Here is a 19,078-nt window from a genome sequence, read left to right as displayed (position 1 = left end):
ACGTCACCAACTCCTACTGTCTGCCATCATCTACTTTTGGCTACCAGCACTTCTGCCATCTAGAGCTGTTGTCCAAGAGCCGCCAGCACCTACAAATACAAAGCTGCTGCTATCTACTCTTGGCCGCCACGGGACACATCTAGCCGCCGCCGTCGTACAAAATCTTCCCTCTGATATTGTCATGTGCACAGTGTGTATCTACCGTGTGCTACACGCATGCAAGACTAGTTTCAAGGCTTGGGGAAGCTTGGAACTAGGCAGGCTGATTGACGAGCTGAGTTAGGGAAATACTAACGGGCGGGCACCCAAGTATGGACGGGCGGGCGGCCAAGTGTGGACGCCCGATGACCGGCCAAGAGCCTATAAAAGGGTGGCCAAGGTTAGTTATTGTATTATAGAGAGTCTCGCGAGTTTGTGAGAGCTCTATGGTCTTGGAGCCTGGATCTAGTGCAGACGTGCACCTGCTTTATGCAGCCGAGGCTGACAGCTGTCTCGAGGCCCACGAGGGCAGCTTCGTGGCGGTATGGGACGTCGCGAGGAGGAGATTGGTCGGTACGTCATTCTAGTTAGCTCAGTTCGTGGCTCGGTGGGGATAGCCAAGACTGTGGGCTTGCCCACGGCTGTCATGGTTGGGAGGTGAGTCAAGCCTGCACCCCCCTTGCTTGTTTGTTCGTTCGTTTGTTTGCAGGATTTGAGTTTTGAACCAAGATCGATCACGAGGGGATCCGTGGGGATTTGACAGTGGTATCAGAGCATACCTCGTGAACGAGCAAGTCGGTAGGTAGAGAAGAAGAGGTCGATGTGTTAAAAAGCTTGCTGTTTTTTCTGTGCATACTGCAAATTTCAGAATAGTGTGTGTTTTTTCTTCATCAAAAACACCCATGTTGATGGGAGGTGGTAGTCTAAGTAGGGTTGATTGCTTTGCAAAGAAGAGGCAGCAGGGAGAGAAACAGAAAAAAAAAGCATGTTTGCTTTCCGTTGTTTTTTGGCGCAAGAGAGAGAGAGCGAGAGAAGTACTGGATCGTGTATTGAGTTGGCGAGTGGGCATGCTGGCCGGTTAGTGTTGGACGCGTGCGGTTGGCCGGGTGTAGGTAGATGCTGCAGGCGGCCAGGCCTGCCAACACAGGCGGCCAGGTTTGCGTGGGCAACTCTGCGCAGCCAGCCTAGGCAGCGCAACGGGCAGCGCCCAGGCCAGCCCAGGCCTATGCCAGGCGGCCAGGCCTGCGTAGCCAGCCCAGGCACGCTGCCATGATGCGCAGGCTACACACAGGCGTCGGCAGCCCATCAGCTGCTGCTGACGACAGCATCCGCCGGGAAGAAAGCATGTGCTGGCAGCTTCAATCGCCTGCAACCAACCGACGACGTTAATCCAGGAGGAGAAAAAAAAAACAAGAAAAGCCACGTTTTTTTTTAAAGCTTTCGTTTTTTTTTGGAGTTTTAATTTTTTTAAGACAATAGAATATATATATATATATATATATATATATATATATATATTCAAGAAAAAAAAAAACAAAACACAAAAGCAAAGCAAAAGCTAAGCCTAGCTTTTGGAGATTTTTTGGGTTTTGGGAAACCTTTATAAACTCCCTCAAGTGGGCTTCTTGCCACACATCTCTCAAGTTTTCAAGCTCTCAAGCTCTCAAGTTCGCTCGCACTTTTGTTGTGTAAAGATCGAATTTTCTCTCCACGTACCCTCTTCACGATGTCGACCCAAGAATCAGAGTTGGAGCCCCTTGTGGAACGCGAAGGCTTACCGGCTATACGGAAGGTACCGATGCCGATCTTTTTGACAATTTTGTGTCAAAATCAGATTTCCAAGAGTTCAAAGTAACTCTCGAAGCTTCTTCAACGGAACGTCAGGCACAAATCGCAGCCCAGCTGCAAGCTTTGCAGAACTCCATCGCTCTATTGACCACTACCCTCTCTACTTTCTCGGGTATGGATACTTTGGCTTCAGCTTTAGACCCCAACATTACTCCGAAACCGTTTGGGGGCGAGCAAAAGCAGCGAACCAAGGAGATCGTGGACACTTGGCTACATAAGTGGCAAGTTCACTTTCAGTTTCATCCATATGATGATGGAAAGAAGATACAGTTAGCAGCAGCTTTCCTGTCCAGCAAAGCTTTGCTGGAAGGAACTCAACCCTAAGCCAACGACTTGGACACAATTCGAAGACATTTTCAAAGAAAGAATTCCTCAAGAAAGAGGATGATTACGATGTTGTTGCCCGGTTTTTAGCTTTGACCATGACCTCGCAGCACCTCACTTATGAGGTCTACCTCCAGAAGTTTCGTGACTTGCAGATGAAGGCTACAAAGATGGATCCCACTACTCTTTTGGGGTTTTTCATAGCTGGTTTACCCGACTCGTACCGATTACAGGTTAAAAATAACAAATGTAAAACATTGGAGGCCATTCATTCAGCTCGTATCTATGATGATACGATGGTCTCTTTCAAGTCGAAACCCATTACCGAGCAGGGGAACAAGCATAAAAGGAAGTTCTCCGCACCTATGGCTAACACGACAGAAGGAAAGTCTTCGGACCATCTTCGGACCAACCTTCGAAGAATTCAAGTTCAACACCAGCGAAGAAGAAACGACTCCTTAGGGCTTTAAAGCTCAAGAAGGAAGGACGTTGTTTTATTTGCGAAGAAAAAGGACACATGCATAATGAGTGCCCAAAGCAAAAGGGTACCAAGACAAACGTAGGACCCAAGCCAAAGGCAGCTAACCAGTTGTCTTTGACAGGTACGTCAATTACTGTACTTTCTTATCCTAGTACTTGTTCTGATTGTCTGTTCAATTCTAAGGTATTTGGCTTGCATGATCTTCTCCGAGTTTATGGAGAAGTGAATGGCCATAAGATTCACATTCTTTTAGACCCTGGCAGTTCGCATAACTTTGTTAACTACAAACTCGTGCAATTATTGAGTCTTGATCACTCAGCGACCATACCTATGAGGTACACCTACCTGCGAGAAGGCAAGTTTGGGATCGCAAGGTGGAGATGCTTCCAATCCAGATTCAGGACTTCAAAGACACTCTGGAATGCTATGTTATGCATCTGGAAAATGTACACTTGTTATTAGGGATTGAGTGATTTAAGACTCTTGACGTCTAGATAGATTGGTCTAGTCATATTTTTTCTTTTCAGCATAGGGACACCAAGTATAGTATTTTAGGTGATTGTATTCATCTCTCTCAGGAACCTCTTGTAAATACAGTTGATTTTGGAAATATAATGGATTCTTCTTTGTATACCGCTTTCCATTGTGTATTGATTCCACTTTCTTCTTTTCCCATTCCTTCGTTGGATGTAAATGAATTAAGTGTGTTTGAAAGCAAAGAATTACAGAAAATACTTGATTCATTTCAAGATGTATTTCCTAAGGAACTGCCATCGGGTTTACCACCTGAACCGGCAGTAGATAATCGTATTGACTTGATCCTTGGTGCTCATCCTGTGAGTATTCCACCTTATAGGATAAGCCATGCCGAGGAAGATGAGTTGGCTAAACAACTCGAAGATTATTTGAGGATGGGCCAGATCCGTCCAAGTAAATCACCTTAGGGTGCACCTCTGTTGCTTAGGAGAAAGAAGGACAATACTTGGAGAATGTGTATAGATTACAAGAGATTGAACAAGCTGACCATTAAGAACCGTTATCCTCTCCCTAGATCAGATGACCTGATTGACCGGTTAGCAGGAGCGAAATATTTCACGAAGATAGATTTACGTACTGGCTATCACCAGATACGTATTCATGAAAGGCATGTCGAAAGAACCGCCTTTCGGACTAGGTATGGCCATTACGAGTTTCTCGTATTACCTTTTGGGTTAACCAATGCTCCAGCCACTTTCCATGATGAACGATCTTTTTCGTGAACATTTGGGGAAATTTGTGGTGGTGTTCCTGGATGATATTTTGATATATAGCCGTACTCTTGAGGATCATGTCAGACACCTCACGATTGTCTTAGCTATTTTAAGACAGAATCGACTATATGCTAAGTTGAGTAATGACCGACATCATTTACTTGGGACACAAGATCACTAGAGATGGATTGAGCATTGACTATGACCGAGTTCAGAAGGTTTTGGACTCGCCTATACCACGAACAGTGAAACAACTTCGTTCTTTTCTCGGTTTTGTAGTTTTTCTTCGGAAATCTGTATGGGAGTACTCTCAGCTCACACTACCGATGACCGACTTATTGAAAGGTCGTGGACGTAAGTCAAATCAGCCTATCACTTGGAATAACGATTTGGATATGGCCTTCAAACTTTTGAAAGATAAAGTCAAGGAAGCACCTATCTTAGCATTGCTTGATCCTAGTCGGCCTTATGTTCTTGAAACTGATGCCAGTGACTATGCTATCGGGGCTGCTTTATTTCAAGATGGTAGACCGGTTGCTTTTGAAAGTAAAAAGCTAGACGACACTCAATCTCGTTGGCCGACCCTTGAGAAGGAGCTTTATGCTGTGATTCATGCTCTCAAGGTTTGGAGACATTATTTATATGGCTCCAAGTTTGTGGTATTGACTGATCATCAGTCAATCAAGTATGTGTGTGATGCGCAGGCTTAGTTCCGTACGTCGTACGGACAGATTCGTACGTACGAATCGTACCGTACGGTACCGTACGTATCCGTACGATTAGGTACGAAAATCGCCTGTTTCTGCCCGTTGGAAGTGGCCGTTTTTGTCCGTTGGAAGTAGCCGTTTTCTGCCCGTTTTTCTAGTCGTTTTCGCCCGTTTTTTTTGGTTGTTTGCCTTCATCTCTCTTGAGTCCTTCTATAAAAGCCTCAAGGCCCAAGCCTCTCCTCCATCTACTCCAAGCAAGCCTCAAGCACCAAGCCCTACTCCAAGCCTCTCCTCCACCCTCCTCCACCCTCCTCCAAGCTCCTTCCATCCCACTTGAGCCTCTACTCCAAGTTCTCTTCCTCCAAGCTCTTCCCATACTTCATCTTCTCTACGTTCTCTCCTCTACTCCACACTTCAGCCCTTCTCTTATCCATCATGCCTCGGGAGAAGCATGAGGCTTTTGATTTGCATTGCCTCAATGTGGAGAAGGACACCAAGAAGTCCAACTCCCATCATTGGACATGCCGATATTGCGGCAAGTCATACACTAGTGGAACAACAAGGCTTCTCCAACACCTTTCGAAGATTGGGGGACAAGTTGCCCCATGCAAGGAGATTCCGCAAAGCATTGCCGATGACATTTCGTGGAAGATGAGCCGCGGCTCAAATTCAAGTAGAGGAGCATCATCAACACGCGCACCGGCACCACCACCGGCACCACCATCGGCACATGATGAAGCGGCCACCGGCTCTTTCATTGGTGTATCCTCCACTGCCACTTCCACGGATGCACGGTCCGCCTCCGCACCGGGCAAAAGGCAAAGGGTGGTGGAGCGTGAAGGGGTGCAACCCTCTCTCCACGGGTAGTGTGAGAGGTTCGGTTGCATTCCTTAAGGAGCGGCAACGCCTTGCGGAGATAGAGATTGCTCGCACCATTATTGAATGCAATCTTGCCTTCAATGTACTCCAAAAGGAGCAATGGAAGAAGATGGTGACGGCGATTGCAAATGTGGGCCCTTGTGAGGGGTGGACGGGGGTCTCTTACACGGCTATGCGCACAAGGAAGATTGATGAAGAGAAGGAGAGAAATGATCGAGCCCTTGACCCGATTCGAGCCGCATGGACGAAGTATGGATGTTCTATTCTCACAGATGGATGGAGTGATCAAAGGAAGCGTGGCATTATCAACATCCTTGTGTCTTGCCCGCTTGGCACATACTTCTTGCGTGCGGTTGACACCGGGAGAAGGGGGAGAAAGACAACCGGGAGTTTCATCTACCGCCATATTAGGCAAGCGATCATAGAGGTAATCATTATTTTACTTAAGTGTGGCTGATTTTGTCATTTGTGCAAAGCCCTCAACTCATATGATTTATCTACCATGTAGGTTGGGGCTCAAAACGTGGTGCAAGTCATCACCGACAATGCATCAAATTGTCGACGCATGGGCCGCTTGCTTGAGGAGGAATTCCCCACCATTGTGTGGACTCCATGTGCGAGTCATTGCATTGACTTACTCATGGAGGATGTGGCGAAGCTCGGCTGGGTGAAGAGGATTGTGCAACAAGCTACATCTATTGTCAACTTCTTCATGCTAAAGGTGAAGGTGCTTGCTATGTTTCGTGAGCATAGCAAGCTTGACTTGAAGAAGCCATCGGCCACCCGCTTTGCCTACATGTGGCTGGTTTTGGAGTGTCTATACGATGTGAGGCCCGCCCTTCGCCAGACAGTTGTTTCCACCATGTGGAACGATTGGGATGAGCACGTCACTGAAGAGGCCAAAGCCATGCAACGCTTTTGCCTAGAGGAGAGATTTTGGGCTAGATTCCGAGCAATTGTCATTGCTATGACTCCATTCTATAGGCTCTTGCGGATGACAGATTGCGAGGGGTCCACCATGGGCCTTCTTGTCCACTTCTTTAGAGCTGCCCTTGTGGAGTTGGAGGCTTGCACAGACATTACATCTGAGGAGCGAGCACAAATCATGGAGATTGCACAGAAGAGATGGAGGTGGATGCACAAACCAATCCACGGGTTTGCAGCATTGGTACATCCAGCCCCAGTAGTTTGCACCGATAGGGAGCTTCGACAAGATCGAGATGCATATATGCTTCGAGCTGTGCCAGTTGATGAGCACAATGCCTTTCTAGAGGAGTTGGGCTGCTATGTTGATCAGAGAGGTCAAACCTCCTTTTCGTCTCCCACTTGCTGGAGGAGGGAGTCACTTGTGAAGCCCCTTTTTTGGTGGGACAATTTTGGGTATGGACTAGAGCATCTCCAACCCATAGCCTTAAGGGTCCTAGCCCAGGATTGTTCTTCGAGTGCATGTGAGAGGAACTGGAGTTCCTATTCTCTCATACACACGAGGATACGCAATCGACTGAGCACACGACAGTTGGAGCGGTTGGTCTACTGCCACACTAACTTGCGCATGATGCACGGCATTCTTAGTATGGGTAGTCCCAAGCAAGCAAGTGACAAGTCTAGACTCTAACTTGTCATGACTCATAACTTTTAAGTTTTGTGTACACTGTACAGACTCTAACTTTTGTGCCTTAATGTGTAGGTCAATGTTGACACTTTCACCTTGACGAGTGAAAACTTTGCAAGTGTCAATCAACAACCTGATGAGGAGGAGGAGGCAATCTTCATGGAGCTCTATAGTGAGCTTGTGGCAGCAGATACTCGCAGCACCAGGAGTCAGCATGGACGGGGCCGAGCAGTTGGAGTTCATAGGCCTCCGCCTTCGACATCGGCAAAGGGTGGCCTCCTCACATATGTGAGGCGGGGATCCTCGAGCTCCAATCCCCGCCTTCATGATGATATTCCATTGCCCCCTCATGATGATACCCCACTGCCTAGAGAGCCCTTGTTTGATGATGATGGCAACCTACTTAGCGAGAATGATCCCCAGAGTGTCTCGTCCACCTTCGAAGAGTCCTCTTCAGAGAACTCTCTTGATGGACACTCTAGTAGTGATCATGTTGATGATCATGCAGATGTTGGTGATGATGTAGACTTTTGATATGTTATAGCTCTCTAGGCATCGGGCATCTATCTCCTTCTAGCCCATCGATGATGTATTGTAGTATGTAGTATCATGTATGTACGCATGTTGGCGGTCGCCCATGCCATGAGTTTTTGGCCTATCCTTTTGTAACAATTTTGTACTCTAATGGCATGATGACATTATGTTCATGGTTCTACTATTTTGTAACTTCTTGTCTACAATTTTTAAGTTTAGGAAGTATTTTTTTTAAAAACGTACTAATATCGTACCGTACTTCAAAAAATTTTAAGGTACCAATTAGTACCGTATTTTATCGTACCGTACCGTATCGTACCTATCGTACTAACTAACCATGGTGATGCGGATGATTTGAGAGGCAGGAAAGCTCGTTGGGCAGAGTTAATGCATGATTTTGATTTTGAGATCCGTTATTGGAAAGGGTCCATGAATAGTATTGCAGATGCGCTTAGTCGGATTAGAGAGGTGAATACTTTGTCATTCACCGAGATTTCTACTGACTTATTTCAGTCATTGAGAGGGCTGTGCAGGACTGATAGTTATTTTGGTCCATTTTGGCAGAAGATCCAGGATGGGAGCTCATTGATTGACCAAGACTCGGTGACTAAGCAGTCTACTATTCAGGCTGCAGGAGGCCAGTGGATGATTCGGAATGGTTTGCTATTCCGTAATGACAAAATTTGTGTACCACAGATCCCGGACATTAGGTCCAAGATTCTTAAGGAGTGTCACGACGCCCCTTCTGCTGGACACCCTGGGGTACATAGGACACTATCATTAGTGAAACACACTTTTTATTGGCCGAAGATGAAAGGGTATGTAGAAGATTATGTTCTCAAGTGTCAGATTTGTCAGGCAAATAAAGCTGAACGCTTTAGACAGGCTGGGTTGTTGCATCCTTTGCAAATCCCAAGTAATAAATGGGAAAGTATTTCCATGGATTTTATTACCGGATTGCCAAGAACACATCAAGGCCATGATTCTATTTGGGTTGTGGTAGATCGCTTGACAAAAATGGCTAGATTTTTACCGACCCGGAAGACTATTACAGCTACACAATTAGCTCGGCAGTTTATCGAGCAATTGTTTAGACTGTACGGGTTACCGCAGGACATAGTCAGTGATAGGGACTCTAAGTTTACGAGTGATTTTTGGAAACTTGTTTTTGAGAAGTTGGAAACAACTTTAAATTTGAGTTCCTCAGATCATCCTCAATCTGATGGCTAGACTAAAAGAGTGAATCAGATTTTGGAGGATATGCTTCGAGCATATGTATCCAAAAGACAGAGTTCATGGGAAGATTATCTTTCTATGTTAGAATTTGCATATAACAGTACTAAGCATACGAGTACAAGTTTTAGTCCTTTCATGCTTATGTATGGTTTTCAACCAAGATCACCTGTTACAGTAGGATTCTTAGGACTTCAGCATGATGTAGCACGTAATTTTTTGCAAGATATGCAGGAAATGTTACAAGTTGCGAAGGAATCTATTAGAAGTGCTCAAGACCGAGACAGGTTTTCTTCTAATAGACATCGTTCACGTAGAGAGTTCTCTGAAGGAACGATAGTGTATTTGCAAGTTCCGAAAGATTCCGAGACTTTACGGACAGGTAGATCTCCGAAATTATCCCCTAGATACTGTGGACCATTTCGTGTCACACGACGGATTGGTTTAGTTGCATATGAATTGGATTTGCCTTCTCATGTGAAAGTTCATCCTATATTTCATGTCAGTAGACTTAAGGAAGTACTGGGTGGAGCAGATCAGCTAGTTACTCCTCAAGAAATTATAGATGTCAAGGACATGACATTTGTTCCACACGAACCTGAAAAGATTCTTGGATTTCGTGAACGCAGATTGCGTAATACGCTTATCACGGAATACAAGATCAAGTGGAAGGATTGTGTTGAGGAGGACGCTACATGGGAGACATTGACTACTTTTCAGAGAGATTACCCTGGCTTTTTAGTGAGCTCAGGAGTGAGCTCTTAGAGGAAGGAGAGTATGTCATGTGCACAGTGTGTATCTACCGTGTGCTACACGCATGCAAGACTAGTTTCGAGGCTTGGGGAAGCTTGGAACTACGCAGGCTGATTGACGAGCTGAGTTAGGGAAATACTAACGGGCGGGCACCCAAGTATGGATGGGCGGGCGGCCAAGTGTGGACGCCCGATGACCGGCCAAGAGCCTATAAAAGGGTGGCCAAGGTTAGTTATTGTATTATAGAGAGTCTCGCGAGTTTGTGAGAGCTCTATGGTCTTGGAGCCTGGATCTAGTGCACACGTGCACCTGCTTTATGCAGCCGAGGCCGGCAGCAGTCTCGAGGCCCGCGAGGGCAGCTTCGTGGCCGTATGGGACGTCGCGAGGAGGAGATTGGTCGGTACGTCATCCTAGTTAGCTCAGCTCGTGGCTCGGTGGGGACAACCAAGACTGTGGGCTTGCCCACGGCTGTCATGGTTGGCCACGGCTGTCATGGTTGGAAGGTGAGTCAGGCCTGCACCCCCCTTGCTTGTTTGTTTGTTCGTTTGTTTGCAGGATTCGAGTTTCGAACCAAGATCGATCACGAGGGGATCCGTGGGGATTTGACAGATATCTGCTGGCCGCTACTCCTTAGCGCAGCCTGTTGTGCCTTTGCACTACCACCATCTGCCTGCTGTGTGCACCAACCTGTTTGCTGTTGTGCGCTACTTGAACTGCTACGAGCCATTTGTGTGCCGCCACTGTCTGGCTGCACACCATACATTGACTAGTCACCACCCGTGAAAGTGCTGACTGGTCCTACTCCACACCATACACTGACTAGTCCTAGTGGCCGTTGTGATCAAGTTCCCGATCCCACCATAGTGGCAACAATCCGATTTTTCAACCTCATTATTACACTCTTGGAAGCATTTCCAGAGTAGGACCACTACCAGGAGGGCAGTCAAGACCTCACCTTCGACCTCAACAAAAGCCCTACCTTGAAGCAGTTGTTCAGATACTATGAGTACATCCAATACCCGCCTGGCAACTCCAAATCTTTGAGGATATGATGGAGACAGTATTCTGGACTAATACAAAGTCTTTCAGCTACTATGAGTACATCCAGTGCCTGCCTGGCAACTCCAAATCTTTGAGGATATGATGGAGACAGCATTCTGGACCAGTACAAAGTCTTTCACCGATCCCCTCCATATCCCATGGTACGACTTCATTATAACATATTCCATCTACTATCGCTGATTTTCCTTGCCAACTCCGAGGACGGATCTAAATTAGGGAGGGGGGTATGTTAACCACACTAGTTAACATTTTTTTAAAGCATGGTTATGCTTCATGTAACTCATCTTGATATAACTGTGCTAAGCGCTTCATGTAAAAGATCTATGGGATGACCAAGCTTACGACTTGTGTAATGCCGGCCACAAGAATAAGCCTAGGTGTACATAGATCTAGGGAATTAGTTTTGGGGCCCCAATTGTTAAATGAGCGGTCAGCCATTGTAAAAAGAGAGCTCATGTATAGAAGTGACTTATGAAATACGAAAAGGGACAATCCAATTATCACATTTGAGTTTTCATTTTGTTGGGATGACAGAGGATACCCCATACAGGTACTCCGATTTGTCTCATAGGCCGAGTTCGGTCTTTTGGAAGACCTTAATAAAATCTTTCTTTCTTTCTCTCTCTCTCTCTCTCTCTCTCTCTCTCTCTCTCTCTCTCTCTCTCTCTCTTGTGGCTATGGTGGTAATCTTGTGTAGGTTATGCTTGGTGTATGCATGTAGGTGATGGTTTCTTGGCTTGCTTCCTTTTCTTCCTCTTCTTGTCTTCTCTCTTATCTTCACTCTTGCACACATGAGGGCATGGAGTAGGGGTTGAGCTCTCCAAAGCTCTCTTTCTCCTTGCTTATTACCTAGTTTGTGGAAGCTCCACTTGAGTGACACAAGTGGTTGTGGAGTGAGCCCCTAGCGGCCTCACATAGGGGAGGTAACCTTCATTACGATTGGCTAATTGCTAGTTCCCAAACCAAACTTTGCATAGTCTTCTTCCTCTTCTCCTCACCCTCTCTTATGCAAGGAAGCATGTTCAATTTGGTGAATAGACTAGAGGAAATGAAAATGCCATGGTCCCACTCCCGCATAAATACAACGTGCTTTTCTTGTGCAGGATGAGAGGATCCCTAAATACGAGCCCAAGTAGCCATGAGAGTATGGATGATATCACCCCATATAGTGCTAATGCACTGAGACTCAAAAATCTGGACACCCTCAATAGCCTCCGTGCATCTAGCTCTCCAAATCTGCCATGTTATAATACTGGCAACAATCTCCCAACTGGTGTCAATCCTCTGTCTAGGAGGTGTTGGTAAGGGACATCCTGCAACAAAACATGATGGGCAATACCTCTACGAATGAAAATGGCAACTGCCGACCAAACTGGGAAACCCAAGCAACTACCCCTCAAGTAACATGCATAGCGCGGCTACTCAATTTGCCCATAAGTTAGGCTATAGAACCCCAAATATGTTGTGCAATGCTGCATTCCCATAAACAATGTTATATAGTCTCAAAATTTGCTACACATCTTGGACAGGTGGTGCTATACCGAAAACCTATCTCCACTGATTGGTGGGGGGGAGACCACCAATCTCCACTGATTGGTGGGGGAGACCACCATGTAAAAATAACCAAAAGAAATGAGAGATCTAGCTTCTTCTGTATGAATGCCAAAGCCTATGCCAATATCTGCGCTATATCACTGGAGAGATGTCATAACTCTCCCAATGAGGCCTAAGGGTAGGGATCCTATGCATCGTCAAGTGATGAGAAGCCTGGCATTCTGGACTGTGAAACCAAAAAAGGGAAGGCTTTTCAATGGATCAAAGGCATAAATCCACTCCCATTCACCTAGATCCCACTAAAGATATCTGATAGGACTGCCACCATACAACCACCAAGAACCATAAGTCACTATTTGAGGAGAAGGATTAATGAACCAGTGCTTCCCTGAACGACCAACAATCCTCACTGGACTAAGCCTGATATCTGGGATGATCTCCTCCATGCTACATCTCCTCAATCTCTAGACGGCGGCCTCGATTGAGAACGAACTGAAACCTACGTTGAGAAGCACTGAACAGAAGAGGCAAGAAGGGGAAACAAGAAGCCGGGCATGATAGGATAGATGATGCAATCTGTAGCTTCCTCACCTGAGAGAGAAATGACCTATAGAGGTATGCCTATCCTCAAAAAAACTCCAAGCCATCTCGGATGATAATCTCCATGAAAGGTACCAAAGAGCCACTCATGTGGTATAGATGCATCAATTTGATCAATACGTATGTGATAGCCCCTAAGATGCTAAATGGATGCAACTCTGCGATCCGCCGGAAGACTCTTAAAGGTCTTCCAAGCAAGAACTGTGTATGCACATCTTTCCCATCCTGACCAAAGCATGTAACGAGATGCACCAAGCGGCCGACCAACCTCATCCCTAATGAACTCATTCCACATAATAGGTTGTCGGTCAGCCTCATCCAAAGACCTAGGAAGCATTTGTCGCAAGAATGGTCTCATGCTTCTCCATGCTCTGACAATAGCTGCAATAAGAGGGGAAGATGGTGCCCTAATACCTGCCTCTGTGAACAAAAACCGGGTAGCCAATCTCTCCCAACATGGGGTGTACATCCAGAAATCTAAGATAAGAAAAAATCTTATTAAGCCTTAGTGCTAGGAAGGAAACCTTTGACCACAACTTTGCATAGCAACGCCCTATTCATCACCCACTCTTGTCTAGGCTTAATAACTGTAAGCCAAGCTACCCTTGCATGTGTGTCTATGGTGCCATCCAAATCCGACCAAAGAAAATTGTGGATCAACCTCCACAATTGACCAATGCACGCAAGAGAGAAGCACCAACAAGAGGCAATAAACCAAGCCAAGGAAAGTAATACCTGATTAGCCACCAATGCTCTAGAGGCTAAATCCAATCTCCTGGAGCTCCAATGAAGAAGCTTCTTCCTTATACTCAGGACTATTGGAGCAAATTGCTGTGTAGGAGAAATATCAACCCCAACCTGGCATCCCAGATATCTAGCAGTGCATCCTCTATTGATCCAAGTAAAACCAAGGTATGCACCCCAAGCAACTCTTGGTGAGTCACTAATCCAAAAACCAACAGATTTGTGCTAATTAATGAGGGCCCCTGCTGCCAAACAAAACTCTTCAAGTGCCACCCGGAAGGAACATAAACATGTGTATGAGGCCTCCAAGAACATGGCTGTGTCACTAGCTAACTCAGAGTCAACCAACTCCTCTTGATTACGAAGAGGCAGCCTCAATCTAGAAATACCAGTAGTGGAGTGGAGGAAGATGCTCATTGCCTTTGCGACTATGATATATAATAATGGGACTAAAGGGCATCCCTGCCATACTGAGCGAGAGATTTGAAATCGCTCTCCTCTATCTCCACAAGCAAGCACACTAGTGTGGGCATCTTGGTACATGCATGAAACTCCCCTGATCCATCTATGAGAGAAACCCATATGGCTAAGAGCACCCTCAAGGAAGTCCCAATCCACTCTATCATAGGCCTTCTCAAAGGGCTGATTACTCATTTTGGCCCATTCCACAGCCTCCCAAAATGAGAAAATGTTATCAAAGATGCTCCTTCTGTGTAAGAATCCAGTCATGAATGACATCCTGCAAAATTGGCTGCAATCTAATGCTCACTGCCTTAGCAAGAATCTTATATGCAATCCGAAGTAAAGTGATAGGTCTCCACTGTCCAATCAAGGTCTTATCCCTACTCTTAGGGATAAGGAAGATAAGCCCCTCAGTGAGAGAAGAAGGCTTAGAACCTAGGTCCCACATCTCCTAGAGAGCTCATGTGATCTCTGCCCCAATCTCATCCCAAAAAGTAATGAAAAAAAACAAGGGAGAGACCATCCTCCCCTGGACACTTACCATGAGGTAAGGCATGAAGAGCATGACTGAACTCTTGCATAGAAAAAAGGGCATCCAGAACAGCACACATCTCCTCAGTTATCAAATGTGGCAATGCATTCCAAACCTTCCTCTGTGCCCTGTGTCTCATGTCAAAATGAGGCTCAGTGCTACGAAGCTAGCAACAGAAATGAATGGCAATCTGTCTAATCATAAGAGGATCAGAATGAAGAGTGCCATGTGAATCCTGCAACTGCCTCACACTATCTCTAGCATGAGATGGGCCATGAGTAGCAAAGAAATGTTTGTTGCATTAGCCACCCATCTGGGTCTCGAGCATGGTAGCAGTACTCCTCACGCTACTCAAGAGTGTGATGAAGCTCTGCAATAACAGTACATAAAGAGTCTACAACCCAGTGAGCATGAGGATGTTTCTCGTGCTCTGTATGTAAGGTAGCCAGTCTACGTCTAATAGCCCTTTCTAAATCCAAGGTCTCTTGCCTCTTAGAAAGGAAACACATATGCTAAAAGTCGCTAATATCACAGAGAGCATAAGCCAGGCTTTGCGAGGCCTACGAGAAATCATGAGATCTCCAAATATCAAGCATTTGACGTGATAGCTCTGCATTTGAGAACAAATGATCAAGGATGCATACATTAGGTGCTAATCCATGGCGACTCGGATCTCTAATGCATAAAACCACTGGGCAATGATCTGATTTTGAAGTGCATACAACAGTAAAAGTAAGCCCCCCTCTGTCAAGTACCCAATCCTCCCCATAAAATCGATCTAACCATGCATGAATACATCCTGCATCCCTTCTCCTGTTAGACCATGAATAAAGAAGAGTGGATGGTTTCCTCAAAATGTCAGTCTCATGCCAACAATCTCTCCCATGAATGGAGAGTATAAATCTCTCCCAAGGCGCTCTCTCAAGAGGATGCACCAAGCCCTCATGTCCACCTCTTTTATACATTGGCATCTCAACCATGTTAAAATCCCCACCAATAATCCAATGGTCAACCCAAGGCATCAATGTAGTGAGAGATTTCCAAAAAAGAATCCTCTCACCTCTATGGTTAGGAGCATAAAGGTTAAGAATACCAATGCGTGTAACACCTTACATAGGAAGGATCCACTGCGCTCTCGTAGATAAAATGACACCATGTCCAATGACACAAGGCAAAACCAATGCGTGTAACACCTTGCATAAGAAGGATCCACTGCGCTCTTGCAGATAAAATGACACCATGTCCAATAACGCAAGGAAAAACCACAGATGAAACGGAAATACAAACACCACCTTTGGTACCAATGGGAAAGATGCGTCCCGAGAGAAGCTTGCCTGATCTCCCACACTGGCTAGCATCAAGTTTATGCTCTTGCAAGAGCAATACATCCATAGGTCCACCTATAATTGCACTATGCAGCTGAGTTTTGACAATCAGTTTCCGCCGACACGGAAAAAAACCCCCAAGACCTTGAATGTTCCATGAGACAATCCTCACAAGGACTCACAGTAGAAACGACCAGATCTCGTGGTCGACGAAGGACCCCCTTTAGAAACGGGGGTACGTCTCGCATGAGTAAGGGAGGGAAAATTTGACGATGAAAACCTTCTTTCTCTTTTCCACTCCAAGGAAAAGCTAGGGCTAGTCCTCAAAACTCAAGAGGTTCCATGACAATGCGAGTACGCAACATCATCCTCGAGAGTGTAATCATCTTGTAACTGTAATGCACCATCCTCCTGCAAGGGATCCAAATCCTGTGCATGCACAGCTTCATCCTCCAAAGAAGGATTCACATCCTATGAGGCAAGAGTTGCATAAGGGTCGGGTGGTAAAGGGGCAGGTACGGGGGTCCGAGGGCGTCTGCCATCTCTAACCACAACCCAACATTGTGTGGTCTACTAGGGCATAGGGGCAACTGGGGTCTGGATAGTTGTAGGGGGCATCTAGGTAGGACCACACTGTCTCCTTGCGCAGCCTCTCGATTTGGGACAATCTCTGGCAAAGTATCCCTGTCGACGACAAATCTAACACTGGTCTGGTCTACCTGCAATCTCCATCCTCTAACAGAAACGACAGCCGTCAGGTCTCTGAAGCATGATATGATCCTCAGTAATCAATGCATCAGGAACAAGCACAAAAACCCAGGGTACACCATTAGAAGTGGTAGTAACAACCACAGAAGTTGAGGCAGGAGAGCCCGAAAGGGCTGGTACCTCTAAAACCTAGCCAAAGGATGCCCCTATGGAAGCTAACAGCTTCCAATAAGACTGAAGAAGAGCAAGGAACCACAATGAGACCGGGTAAGGTGTTGATCCTCCACCATTGGATCAAAGCCCACCTGGTACTGAAACAAGAAGATCTTCCTAGGGACAAAAGGAAAGAGGCTAGTAACCAACACCAGAGAAGTAGCTTCCGGAGAAAGAAAGTCCACCTGGAAGAAACCTCGACCAAGCAAACGTGTATCCTGGAAGTGCACAATCAGCTCTGAAGGAAGAGCTGCTAGAAGCCATTCACCGGCCTGCGAGCGAGAGGGGTGGGAGCCATAAACCCTCACGATAAGGGTGGTCTGGACCTCGATGTCAATGTCGTGTTGGAGAGAGGTGAGCTCGTCTTGTGAAAAATTGATGCTTCTCCCGACCTGTGGGGGTGAAGATGGATTGGTTGTGGTGGCGAAAGCCATAAGACCAATCAAATGGTGGATGACTGACTTGAATCCGATTAAAAATAGCTGCAGAAGGAATAGCAAAGGGCAAAGAGGGAGACGGAGGGAGCAGGGACAGAAGTGGGGGGCAAAGGTGGGGTGCAGCAAGGGAAGCGGTGGGCAACAGGGCTGTGGTAGGGGCGGTGGGCAGCAAGGAGAATCGGGGACAGTGGGCAATTGGGGGGCAACTGGGGGGCAAGGGCGGGGGTGGGGGGCAACAGGGCAGGGTTAGCAGCAGCATGAGCTCCAAGTCTCCTGATCCCCGTACAAGAATTTGGCTACTGTTGCAACTAAATTATCGCTACTCTCTTCTAGCTATTTTTACATGGTGGGCTCCCTACTGCTACCTTTGGTGTTAATCTAGCATGTCCCAACAGATGCACAGACAATACATCATTGTTCATGGGAGTGCAGAGCAACACAGAGGATCTGGGTATCTATAGCCCACCTCTTCAGCAGAGGTCCAGTTTATGTTACTTGGGGTGTTATTGCTTGGATGGCACAGTTTGGCCCACATATATTTGAGGGAAAAGATTCTGATCGTGTCAGAGAGGCCCACTTCAGGATATTCCTTAATCACAATATGCACCACCCTCACAAAGCATTGACACCACTTGAGAGATCATTGCTATCATCATAGCGTGGAAGATTTAGAAATTCAGATGCACACGAGGCTCTGGGGAGGGCACTCATATATACGATGGTAAGTATATATGCAACATAAGGAGTGATATCGGAGTGATATCGTTAACACTCTATGGCCACATGGGCCCGCACAACACAGGGTCCATCTAGGCTGCAGAGGCGAAACACCACCTGTTTATGAGAGACTGGGATCATGGTGTTTTCTTTTCTTTGACCCCCATGGGACACTCTTGGCAACATAACGCCCTAGATTGGTTGAGATCTCCCTATATTATGGGATAAGTACTTTCCTTTCCATTTTCCAGCATATAGCCGTGATTTTGTAATGTTTCTCTTGCCCAACTGCCATAACAATCATCTACAAATATTTTATCTGCAAAAGGTGGATCCGTACATCCCTATCCATGATCTCAACTTTATCAATTTAAACTTGTAATTCCAAGCTTATGTTTACAAAAAAATCTCAACATAACATGGAACAACATTTTACGAGGCTTTAAAAAAAGAAATTTGTATATTTTTTAGCTAATTATAACCAAATTGCATTTAAAAAGATTTTGGGATTGAGAAACAACCTTTACTGGTAAAAATGAGAATCTTGCAGGTCCATTGTATACAATTTGCAGGTTTTCTGTGAGCATTGCTTCAGGATAAAGAACATGGGACAACGCCAAAGTGATCATCCTTATCCCATTACCTCAAAATCCGGTATGTTTGCATTGAAGAAATTCTTGATATAGTGTAGAACACTATCCTTTGTAAAATGCACAACCATAAACCACACATGACCATAAGGCCAAAAGACCTTTATGCAATACTCTTAACTACAACGCTTCAACATGACCATCAGTCAAGGAATTTAGAGGTTTAGAAGTGGAGCAAAGAGGAAAAGACCGTCTTAAGACAGGAGGTTTCTCAAGGTGAATTGCATGACTGCAACTAGGTATCCATATACCGGTATTCCAGGAGTTGTGCACGTACGTGTGTGAGCTGCATCGTATTGCCTTTTATTCGAGCCTATGTACATTTATTGCTCTAGGAGGTGATCTTGAGACCCCAAACAAGACAGAGTATCAAAAATGAGAGTTTACTCATTGATTTGAGAGAATGAGACTGCTGCAGTGCACCAAAAAAATGCTTTTTTCAACCCTTAAAATTAAAGGCAATGTTTAAGCTTA

At 45.8% G+C, this 19,078-nt stretch overlaps 1 long non-coding RNA gene across 1 annotated transcript in view; it reads left to right on the top strand.

Annotated features, from left to right (window-relative positions):
* LOC147611787 (uncharacterized) overlaps nucleotides 1-19,078 on the top strand; it is a 35,571-nt gene that overhangs the window by 15,660 nt on the left and 833 nt on the right. Inside the window, exon 2 of the long non-coding RNA XR_015263589.1 lies at nucleotides 18,505-18,608. This is a non-coding gene — a long non-coding RNA (uncharacterized LOC147611787). The remainder of the gene's footprint in view (nucleotides 1-18,504; nucleotides 18,609-19,078) is intronic.

The sequence above is a fragment of the Cibotium barometz genome, chromosome 46, assembly GCF_041138505.1.
Source record: "Cibotium barometz isolate CiBa-2024 chromosome 46, ASM4113850v1, whole genome shotgun sequence".
NCBI lineage: Eukaryota > Viridiplantae > Streptophyta > Polypodiopsida > Cyatheales > Cibotiaceae > Cibotium > Cibotium barometz.
Note: the sequence above shows the minus strand (reverse complement) of the source record. Positions and strands in the feature narration are given on the sequence as shown.